The sequence below is a fragment of the Schistocerca piceifrons genome, chromosome 2 (assembly GCF_021461385.2).
Source record: "Schistocerca piceifrons isolate TAMUIC-IGC-003096 chromosome 2, iqSchPice1.1, whole genome shotgun sequence".
Classification (NCBI taxonomy): Eukaryota; Metazoa; Arthropoda; class Insecta; order Orthoptera; family Acrididae; genus Schistocerca; species Schistocerca piceifrons.
Genome location: NC_060139.1, coordinates 919,153,378 through 919,165,779, shown reverse-complemented (window position 1 = coordinate 919,165,779; position 12,402 = coordinate 919,153,378). Strand labels below are relative to the sequence as shown.

Here is a 12,402-nt window from a genome sequence, read left to right as displayed (position 1 = left end):
TTTTTTTATTTTTTTTAAAAAGCTCTTATGACGGGGACACAATGGAGAGGAGAAACAAGGTAGTTTCTCCGTCGAGATATCCCGTGCAAAGAACGAGCCCAACTTGTGTACCACAATATCGCCATCTACCTCTCCTTATTACGGCCTGATCGCTACGGAAAACGACATAGTTCATGGGCTGTTTCAAAATCTCCGCCGTTACCAGCAGTTCAAGACTACAAAACAGAAAATAATGTGAACGTGTCGGCCAGGGAGGCTGAGAACGAACCTGAAGATCGGCGCATCGCGCCTCCACTGCCGCTGGGGAACGAGGGCAGGGACAAAGAGAGCGGGAGGAGATGGACAGGTATAGAGAGGGAGGGGAGATGGATTGGGAGAAGGGGTAGAAGGCAGATGTAGGGCGGAGGATGAGAAATGGACTGAGGGAAGTAGGACGGAGAACAACAGGATATGAGGGTGGAGAGGAGGAGAGGGCAGCAAATCAGGGGTGGAAGAGATGGACACATATGCTGTGAGGATATGGAAAGCAGTCAGGCGCTGATGGACAGATAGGGAAGGTGGGAGTAGGAGGTGAAAGAGATGAGCAGACATGAAAACAGAAAGAGAGAGGAGGTATGGACAAAGAGGGAGAGTGGAGAAAGAATGAGTGGTACAGACAGAGGGAAGGGTGAAGGAGGGGATGGACAGAGAGAGGCGGAGGAAGAGATGGACAGAGAGGTGAGAAGGATGAGATGGACAGAGAGAGTTGTGGAGATGGACAAAGAGAAGGGAGAAGATGTGTCATGCAGGTAGTATCAGCATTCCTTGCAAAGCGCACAGCTGAGCAGAGAGAGAAGAGATGGAAAATGAGAGATGGGGAGAGGATGAGGCAGACAGAAAAAGGGGGAAGAGGAGATGGATAGACAGAGTGCGGGAGAGGAGGAGGTGATAGACATATGGGGACACATCTGAGGAGGGGACAGGGGAAGGTGGAGAAGGATAGAGGGAGGGTGGAGTGGGAGATGCTCGTGACAGCTGGAAGGTGTAGATAGGGAGTGGGCAGGTGAAAAAGGAACAGGGCAGAAAGAGATGAACAGAGAGAGAGAGAGAGAGAGAGAGAGAGAGAGAGAGAGAGGGAGGAATGAGGATTTGGACAGAGGGAGGGGGAGGAAGATATGGTCAGAGAGGGGGGAGGGCAGATGAGATGGAGAGAGCGAAGGGGAGGAAGACATGCGCAGATGAAGGTGGGAGAATAACGTGGATACAGAGGCAGGGAGAGGAAGTGGTGGACACGGCGAGGGCGGGGGTGGGGAAGGGAGATATTTGCAACTAACGTGGTGAACGATATGCGAACGAAGCCTTGTATCCTATTTTTTTTTATTACAAACATAACGCAGTTCATTAGCTACACCATCACTCGTATCGCGAACGGCAATTACGTCACTGCTGAACAATGTCTGCCAGTCGGCAATAATTACATTCCGCTGGCCTGCGTGCCCCAGAGTAATGACATTCTGTAGTTTATCCGGAACTGATGCAATAAGCCGCCGAAAGCCACAAACAGAGCTACGTCAGCGTTACTTACGCCACAGCTACGCTCCACGACGTACGGGGCTTTCTTCTCGCCACGGCTGATTTCGTAGCACGCTATGCTGTAATTTAACTAATAACGATGCTGACTCTCAGACTGGCCTGCATTATGTATATATTCCTAAGAGTTAAACACTAATCTCCGCTACATTTTACTACACGTCTTCGTATTTTCTATATCGTACACACGAACTACTCTAGCAGATTTCGAAAGCTAAAGGTTAACTTTGTTTTTAAGACAACAAGCAGAATTTGTGTGATTCTTGGTCTCACAGCCCATTTACTTTTTACGTCACTTTTCAAAAATATTGGCAATGCATTGTAAACTCCATCGTGCCGCTACTTCTCTTAGAACTAAAGTGGACCTACCCTAACCTACTTTCAGTGTTCCCTTCTATTCCTCTGTAAAGTAAGACACTATGTTCAAATAACATTTCATTACCGCTAATGGATCCCCGGTATACTCTCATGAATCGGTCATGTAACAGAATACTGTCATGTAATAGGAACGTAACCAGCATGCACCAAAATATAAATATTCGAAGGCGGTGATGTCATTTAGAACATCATGTCCAGCTCTACGTCCACTAAACTGCGAGGAGTCTAGATCACCGCAGCATTGTACAAATACCGTGTGTTGGGTAAATCGAAATAACATTCTGGAAAGAGAACGCATCATTGGTTGATTAACGAACTACGAAAGTCAATCCGTACAGCACACGAATAGTCACAAAGCCGCTATGAGCAAAAACGTTCAGTGGAGTCGTTTTTTAATGCGATAGGTGAAGGGAAAGCTATACAAAGGTTTGCAAAGTAATTCCATCAAGAGCTTCGGTGGTTCACGTATTTCATACGGAAGGAAGGATTCTCAACACCACCACCACCACCACAAATCAGTATTAGGCACTGCTACTACCCAACTGTACTGTCTATCGACAATATGGTGCCCTACATCTTTTCTTTCTTGCCTTGGTACTGGAGCACTTCACGTGACAACTTAGCCTCTGCTAATTTAGTAACATGTTGTTGCCGACTAGAACGGTATTTTGGTACACCATCTACAGTTTCTTTTACACGCACTGTTTTCTTAAGCTTTTTAGTTTTTACTCTTATTTTTAGTAATTTGTTACTGACTGAAATTTTTACGCTTTAAAGATTTTTTCCACTTAAAGCGACTGCCTTTGTTGAAGTTTCCGAAACTTTCTCATTGTACTTTCATAAAATGTATAGAAGTTTATATGTAGATCATCGTAAATCATCTTCGCTGTCAGACATTTGTATCTAGTTCTCTCCAAATAACAATCTTCACAGCAATGTGTTCTTGTCAATATTAGCACTATATAGGGGTTGTTTCTTTACATTCCTGGATGATATGATCCATATACAAAAAAATGGCTCTGAGCACTATGGGACTCAACTGCTGAGGTCATTAGTCCCCTAGAACTTAGAACTAGTTAAACCTAACTAACCTAAGGACATCACAAACATCCATGCCCGAGGCAGGATTCGAACCTGCGACCGGAGCGGTCTTGCGGTTCCAGACTGCAGCGCCTTTAACCGCACGGCCACTTCGGCCGGCTGATCCATATACAAAATACATCTACATCTAAATGGATGCTCTGAAAATCACACTTAAGTGAACAGCAGAGGGTTCATCGAATCACTTTCAAAATAATTCTCTGTTATTCCAATCTCGAACAGTGCGTGGAAAAAACGAACATCTATATCTTTCCGTGCGAGTTCTGACTTCCCTTATCTTATTATTATGATCATTTCTCTCTAAGTAGGTTGGCGTCAACAAAATATTTTCGCATTCGGAGGAGAAATTTGGTGATAGAAATTTCGTGAGAAGATTCCGCACCGAAAAATGATTCCATCCCAAATCCTGTATCATGTCCGTGACACTCTTTCCCGTATTTCGCAATAATACAAAACGTGCTGCGCTTCTTTGAACTTTCTCGGTGTACTCTGTTAATCCTATCTAGTAAGGATCCAACACCGCACAACTGTACTCTAAACTAGGACGGACACGCGTAGTGTAGGCAATCTCTTTAGTAGATGTGTTACCTTTTTTAAGTGTCCTGCCAATAAAACGCGGTCTTTGATTTGCCTTCCCCACAACATTTTCTGTGTGTTCTTTCCAATTTAAGTTGTTCGTACTGTAATTAGTTGAATTTACAGCCTTTACATTTGACTGACTTATAGTGTAACAGAAGTTTAACGGATTCCTTTTAGCACTCATGTAGATGACCTCGCTGTTTTCATTATTTAGAGCCAATTGCCAATTTTCGCCCCATATAGATATCTTACCTTGACCGCTTTGAAATTGGTTTTCATCCTCCGATGACTTTACTACACGATAAACGACAGAATCGTTTGCAAACAATCTAAGACGGCTACTCAGATTGTTTCCTAAGTCGTTTATATACATAAGGAACAGCAGAGGGCCTATAACACTATCTTGGGGAACGCCAGAAATCAGTTCTGTTTTAGTCGGTGTCAATTACTACGAACTGTGGCCTCTCTGACGGGAAATCACAAAATAAGTTATAGTCTTGATAGATTGCATCCTTATTTACGTTCGTAATTATTTTCTACCGTTTCTCTATATTTGTGGTGATCCAACTGGCAACTTATTTTTATTTCATTGACTAAATTATTTTGAGCTAGGTAATTTTCTAATATTAGCCACAGCGTATTACTTTTGACTAGGTCATAAGCCTTTTCAGGATCTAGGAAGGAAGTAAGGCTAGCGAAATTAAGTTAGATTTCTAAGATGTATTCTTAATCCGGAAACAACGAAAGTTAGTCATACTCTAGTGGTAAGAGTCACTTTAATGGTCGAACTAATTAACTTTTGACGTGAAAATTCGTATATCAATATGTAGCTGGAGAACATTCTTGCCAAAAAGTCTATAGTTTATTTTCCGATTTATGGAATGATTCCAGTGGAGAAAATACACTTTACTAAATAGAAGACTTGTTTCAGAACAGTTGCCGCTATAAATTTTTTTCACTAAGACAAATTGTATTCTCTCTCATTACAGAACGGGAACTTCAGTAGATAGTTTGTAGACTCAGAGAATTATGATCATCATTAGTTAAATTTCAGAGACATAGCGTGCTTCGAAATTAACCTTGGCGACAAGACATTTGTCGCTCAGTTTTGTGAAGGTCATTTAATCGCCTGTGTCTGCTTGTTGGCTGAAAAACGCACGCCTACAGCGGTGCCGGCTTTTTAATTAAATGTCCGCCATGGACCTGAGACAACAGCCATTGTCCGTCCGCGGTGTAGTCATAGCCGGTGATTTACGACCGCTCGTGGCCTCTCAATACAATAGGCCAGGGTCCGCCGCCCGCAGACTTACTGCTCCTCTATTCACCTACAGGATAGTGGAGAACTAATGCCATCCCACATGATTGTCTCGTTTTGCCATTTGAAACTTCCGAAAGTGATATACAGATCTTAAATTGGGAATAAAGTACAGACTGTCTTTCCTATCCTGGCGATTTGCACCAAGCGTGTGGTTGCTCGTAAACCAGGAAATCCTGTACTCTGGAAATTTGGCGAAGGTCTTCTCAGAGGATTATAGGCGATGAAAACTTCTCGATTTTTCAAGATCCTCCACAAACTACACCTAGTGACAAGCATCTATGGTTCCCTTTTAAAAATTAGAATACGGCCTTTAAGTTACATTACTTTTCGCAATCAGACACAATACTGCGTATTGTTACCCTTCATAAACGTTGTTTTGTGACGCGTTCTGAGCAGTAGGTGCTAACATTCAGTGCTAACTTATTAAGCTATTGAACATACATAGGGCGAACACGAATTCCACCGACAAAATAGAAATTTTCTGCATGTTTTGGTATTAGTGACCCGTAGTGTCCTTTGGCTACACTGTGATGTAGCTGTGGTAACAATTCAGCATATCATCATATCGCGCCTCTGTTTGAACCCACGCATACCGAGATGCATATCGGCCAACTCTTGATCAGTTAGTGATGAGACAACCGACTGCTTTTAACAAATGATTGTCCGATAGAGTGTTATTCGTTCAGTCAGTTGTTTCTTTTTTCAGTTAAATGAAAGAACTGCATGAAACTAGTCTCTGCGACCAAGTCAGCTATGTTTTTCCCTCTCACTCACAAGGGGAGGCCACGACGTTTGGAACGCGGATTTACTTCAAACTTCGTACACTCGTAGTACTCCATTAGGACAACAAAATGTGTAAGCAGTAGCGCGTACTTCTCAAGCGTTATTGAGAAAATCGGAAGATAATTTCGGTCGTCAAATATATACCTGTGCGTGGCCGTTTTTACCACGAAGCGGCGGCAGCTGATTGGGTAGCGTTCAAGCCCTGTAATCGCTGGATCACTGGATCGAGTCACGTTCGTCAGTTTTTTTCATTTCTTTCTAACACAGACATTTTCTTTACTGTTTATATTACAACTGATATAATGGGAAAAATACGTGTAATCGGATGAACTTTTATTAAATTTACAATGTTATTTGACAGTCTACAAATTTTTACTATCACAAATAATATAATATTCATAACTATCGACTAGTAAACGACCAAATGCATAAAGTGATACTGAAAATGTATGCTTGTCCGTGTCTTCTAAATTCGTATTTAATCGAAAAAGAACGAGAAATTGCTTCTCGTGAAAACGCTATTAAAATGCATTCGATACTACATGATCGACTACCAGCGCCGATATTTGAGGAAATGCTGATTATGCATGGTTTGCATCCAAATTATCGGCTGAAAGAGAGGTTTTTGGTTTGAAGAAAATCCGCGTTTCAAACGCCGTGGCCTCCCCTTGTCAGTATCTGGAATCGAGTGGTTTCACTTGTCTTATTGTGAGACAACTGACAAACAGCTTTTTGGCCCAGGAGGTGGCCCAGACACTGCCTGCTTCCTCCTCTGCTGCTGCTGCGAGTCTGTACAGCAATGGCACGAGGAGCTGGCCTGACCCCCAGCTTCTTCCTGCCACCACAGGTCAATCCATACTGCGCCAGCTGGTGGACGTGGCCTGGCAGCTGCTCGCATCCTCTGCTAACGCGAGTCTGTACAGCAATGGCGTGAGGAGGTGGCCCGAACACCGGCCATCTTCCTGCTACCGCGGGTCTGTACTGGGCTGGCACACTGAGGTCCGGCATCCTCCTGCTACTGTAAGGCTGTACTACGTCAGCACTTGATGATGGCACGGCTGCTGGCATCCTCCTGCTACTGTAAGTTTATATCGTGTGCCGGTACAATAACGTGACTCAGCCACCAGCATTCTACATCTACATCTACATCCATACTCCGCAAGCCACCTGACGGCGTGTGGCGGAGGGTACTTTGAGTACCTCTATCGGTTCTCCCTTCTATTTCAGTCTCGTATTGTTCGTGGAAAGAAAGATTGTCGGTATGCCTCTGTGTGGGCTCTAATCTCTCTGATTTTATCCTCATGGTCTCTTCGCGAGATATACTTAGGAGGGAACAATATACTGCTTGACTCCTCGGTGAAGGTACGTTCTCGAAACTTCAACAAAAGCCCGTACCGAGCTACTGAGCGTCTCTCCTGCAAAGTCTTCCACTGGAGTTTATCTATCATCTCCGTAACGCTTTCGCGATTTCTAAATGATCCTGTAACGAAACGCGCTGCTCTCCGTTGCATCTTCTCTATCTCTTCTAACAACCCTATCTGGTACGGATCCCACACTGGTGAGCAACATTCCAGCAGTGGGCGAACAAATGTACTGTAACCTACTTCCTTTGTTTTCGGATTGTATTTCCTTAGGATTCTTCCAATGAATCTCAGTCTGGCATCTGCTTTACCGACGATCAACTTTATATGATCATTCCATTTTAAATCACTCCTAATGCGTACTGCCAGATTATTTATGGAATTAACTGCTTCCAGTTGCTGACCTGCTATTTTGTAGCTAAATGATAAGGGATCTATCTTTCTATGTATTCGCAGCACATTACACATGTCTACATTGAGATTCAATTGCCATTCCCTGCACCATGCGTCAATTCGCTGCAGATCCTCCTGCATTTCAGTACAATTTTCCATTGTTACAACCTCTCGATACACCACAGCATCATCTGCAAAAAGCCTCAGTGAACTTCCGATGTCATTCACAAGGTCATTTATGTATATTGTGAATAGCAACGGTCCTATGACACTCCCCTGCGGCACACCTGAAATCACTCTTACTTCGGAAGACTTCTCTCTATTGAGAATGACATGCTGCGTTCTGCTATCTAGGAACTCCTCAATCCAATCACACAATTGGTCTGATAGTCCATACGCTCTTACTTTGTTCATTAAACGACTGTGGGGAACTGTATCGAACGCCTTGCGGAAGTCAAGAAACACGGCATCTACCTGTGAACCCGTGTCTATGGCCCTCTGAGTCTCGTGGACGAACAGCGCAAGTTGGGTTTCACACGACCGTCTTTTTCGAAACCCATGCTTATTCCTACAGAGTAGATTTATAGTCTCCGGAAAAGTCATTATACTCGAACATAATACGTGTTCCAAAATTCTACAACTGATCGACGTTAGAGATATAGGTCTATAGTTCTGCACATCTGTTCGACGTCCCTTCTTGAAAACGGGGATGACCTGTGCCCTTTTCCAATCCTTTGGAACGCTACGCTCTTCTAGAGACCTACGGTACACCGCTGCAAGAAGGGGGGCAAGTTCCTTCGCGTAATCTGTGTAAAATCGAACTGGTATCCCATCAGGTCCAGCGGCCTTTCCTCTTTTGAGCGATTTTAATTGTTTCTCTATCCCTCTGTCGTCTATTTCGATATCTACCATTTTGTCATCTGTGCGACAATCTAGAGAGGGAACTACAGTGCAGTCTTCCTCTGTGAAACAGCTTTGGTAAAAGACATTTAGTATTTCGGCCTTTAGTCTGTCATCCTCTGTTTCAGTACCATTTTGGTCACAGAGTGTCTGGACATTTTGTTTTGATCCACTACTACTGCTACTGCAGATCTGTACTGCTTCGGCGCAAGGATGTGGCCCGGCTGCAAGCACCCTGCTACTGCAAGAGGTCCATACTGCGCGCCAGCGTGAGGAGATGGTCTGGCCACTGGCAGTCTCCTCCTATCGCAGGTCCATACTGTGTACGGATGCGAGGAGTTGGCTGGCTGCCGGCAGCTTTCTAATACCACAGGTCTGTACTATGCCGGCGCAAGTAGGCAACCCGACTGCCAATATCGTCGCTACCACCGGTCTATACTGTTCTAGTTCGCCGGTCGCCGGCATCCCCCCGCTCCCGCGGCTGTATACTGCAAGCCAGCGTGAGGAGGTGGCCCAGCCTCCTGCTACGGTGGGTCCATACTGTACTGGATGGGGAGATGGTTTGGCTGCTGGTGTGCCACGGACCCACGGCAGCTGAATCCATCGGCCGAGCCATCTCCTTGCACCCGCAATGCAATTGGCTGCAGCAAGAGGAGGCTGGCGTTCAATGCATGGAACACATGCGCAGTCTGAGAAGGCTAGATTCAGTTTTTAATGAATGGACATCACCGCACCTTTTCATTAAAATGGAATGCAAACAGTCGCTAAAATCTGGCAAGTTCTTTTCTTCTTCAAGTACACCTAAGGAAACTTTGTACCCCGAACAATACAAAAGCTTCATTAGTTATGCGTTAATTACATCTGGAACCACTTAATCCAGAGTAATATATTAATCAGTTTTAAGTGGTGAAAATAATAATTATTCCACGCAGTGTATAATTAAATGAATATGTGTAATGGTTATTTTAACTTAAAAAAAAAGGTTCAAATGGCTCTGAGCACTATGGGTCTTAATTTCTAAGGTCATCAGTCCCCTAGAACTTAGAACTACTTAAACCTAACTAACCTAAGGACATCACACACATCCATGCCCGAGGCAGGATTCGAACCTGCGACCGTAGCGGTCGCGCGGTTCCAGACTGTAGCGCCTAGAACCGCTCGGCCACACCGGCCGGCTATTTTAACTTCGTTGTACACCCTGAGATGTCTTCACGTATCCTGCCCTCGAGGATAAGTGCAACCTGGTTGCGAACAAAATTCTTTAGTTAAATTAATGAAAGTACTACAGACGGATTTCACTCAGAAAAATGATTTGATAGCTAATACTAAAGAGTGGTTTCAGATAAAATAACAAGCACATGATTCAATCGACAGAAAAACTACAGACTGGTTTCTCTTGAAAATAAGAACAAATTATTCAGTCAATGTGCAAAACTACAACGGACTGTATCGACTGATTTCATTCGGTTGCTCCCACAGACTGGCTTCACTCAGAACAAATGAATGGGCAGTGCAACTGACTGTATCGATTGCTTTCGTTTAGGTTTAGTTGTTTCCATCACTTTCATCAGTATACCTATTCATACTGCCGTGTATCATTGTTACCGTACAGCTCACACTGCTGTAAAAACAAACTCGAGCAGACCCCGATCAGTTCTGAACGAAACTTTAATGTCGAAGATGTGTCGTCGACAGCAAGTAACTTAAGTGAATGAAACAAGCTCGTTTCCAAACAAGATACTCAGCGCATTTCGTCGTCAACATTTGCACTGCTGTTTAATTGTTTTCAGTGTAATACAGATGCAAAGGTAAATGGAAATAAGAAATCAAACTAAATGCAACTACTCTGAAACGAGCTAGAGAGACCACGACTCCCTTATGCGAAATACTAAAAAGGTACCTCTGAAATGCAACGAACATTTCATCGGAAGAGTTCAGATTCACACTATATATTACATTTAGAAAAATAAAATAGTGAAGTAGTAAGAAACGTCAGCCAATTCGGGGATAATTTATCATCTGCATGTTTTGTCTCCAAATTGTCTTAGTGGTCGGTAACGACATTTTGTCGAGGTTCATTCGTTACTAACCACCAAGTTGCGCTAACAAATCTTTTCCCACGGTCTAATAAAAAAATGTACCGTGACGGAGCTAAGTCTGTAAGTGAAACAACCTAACATTTTTCCATCGCGACTGCAGCATTTTACACAGTCACGCTTAAATTCGATAGTCTTCCACTCATAACATTTTTATGTTACAGCGAAAAGGCCTACAAATGTCAGCTTGAACACAAATAATGTAAAATGGGCGGAAGAGTGAAAACAGGGAACTACATCAGAGTAAACAAATCCTTTGGCACACTGCTTCCGTAGACGTATGTTAGATCTTATGGACTTCAACGGGCAAAGGCCTCAGCGACAGACCTAAGCGTCAGCAAAGTTTTTGTCACCTCATACTATCTTCCCCTTAAGCCGTTCTCCATGGGGCACTCTGGAAAAGTGTTTTTACAGAATCGTGTCTCGTTAAACGTTAGTGAAGTACAGTACGCATTTTTCCATCGTCTGTTGCTGAGTACCCGCACTCTCCTTTAATGATGAGTCTTGTAGACCGACAAAGAGGGCAAGCCGCTTCTAAATCTTAGAGGAGAAACATCGTTTTTCTAACGAGTGTATTAGAACATTTTCAGTATGAGCATTTTCTGAATGTCTCCCAAACTTGATCTAGCTGAGGAACAAAATGATCACGTTCATCAGTTATTTGTTTCCACAGGACTATAGTTAACACACTCCACTCCAGCTGTCGAATCAGAAGAATCTTACAGAAATGAAACTCCACGCCACGCTTACCTAATGTTCATTAATAGGTTTGTTGATTCTACAGATGAGCTGTAATGAATTATTGTTTTTCTAGCTACTTAATGCGGATGTCAGTCTGTTGTGGATACCCACTAGTTCTGGGATTTTTCGTGCCTATTCGTGACCGTTGCTGCTCCCGTTTGGGGGTCCATGCCGAGCCAATATTGGAAAACGCTTCTGGGCATAGTTGCTGAATCCCACGAGGTTGCTTGGTCACATGGAATTTTATATTTTCAATCCTACATTGTAGGGTGCCTGCCATTTAAGTAACGTGGTTGTGTGCCATGGTGTCTGATTTGTTGTTGCCTACTCTGAATTACTTTCGTAATACCAGTGACTGCAGTAACGGAAGACTACATTTCCTCGTTAAATTTTAGTGAATTTTTCTTCAGGTTGATCATAGTTTTTGAGTAAATAATTTTCAACTCATTTCACTAAATGTGTAATAGGCCGTAAGCGCCGCGGTTTATGAATGTTTAAATTTTGAAGTAACTTGCGCTCACCTAAATGGTAATTTTAAAAATGTGTTGATCGTTTACTTATTTATTTGCCTTGTGTAAATGTTCCAAATAAATGTTCAGTGTGTTCAGTGCAACTGACGATGGTGATTACCTGATGTCACTTGGTCCAGTCCTATCACCCCACAGCCTATTTTGCTGAGCTCGTGTCTTTGTGTAAAAGTTGAGTTCCATGTTGTGCAGACACATCAGTACTACAGGGATCTGTACAGCGTGAAAACCGTAGAGGAAGACAGAGATTGAGATACATCCAGCAAACAACTGAGGACGTAGGTTACAAATGTTACTCTGAGATAAAAAGTTTGATGCAAGAGAGAAATTCGAGGCGGGCCAAATCAAACCTGTCAGAAACCTGATGACTCAAACAATAAACGAACATGTTTCCGCATTTGCTGCACGCACATCGGAAACACACGTTGCCACACTGCTCAAACAATGAACAAACATGTTTCCGCGTTTGCTGCACACACGTCGGAAACACACGTTGCCACACTGATGCCTTGCCTACATGTCGGTGCTTCCCAGCAACAGAATCACGTTACATTTTACGCTGCAGGAACGCCCTGAAACGAAATTTTTGACTGTCCTTTATATAAAAACAAATGCTCGTTCACTCATACACTCACTGTATATTCAAGATGTATCAC

General features: G+C 43.3%; 1 protein-coding gene across 1 annotated transcript in view; it reads right to left on the bottom strand.

Annotated features, from left to right (window-relative positions):
• The window catches only part of LOC124777345 (dual 3',5'-cyclic-AMP and -GMP phosphodiesterase 11-like), a 338,752-nt gene that overhangs the window by 67,047 nt on the left and 259,303 nt on the right, over positions 1 to 12,402 (bottom strand). The window lies entirely within an intron of this gene.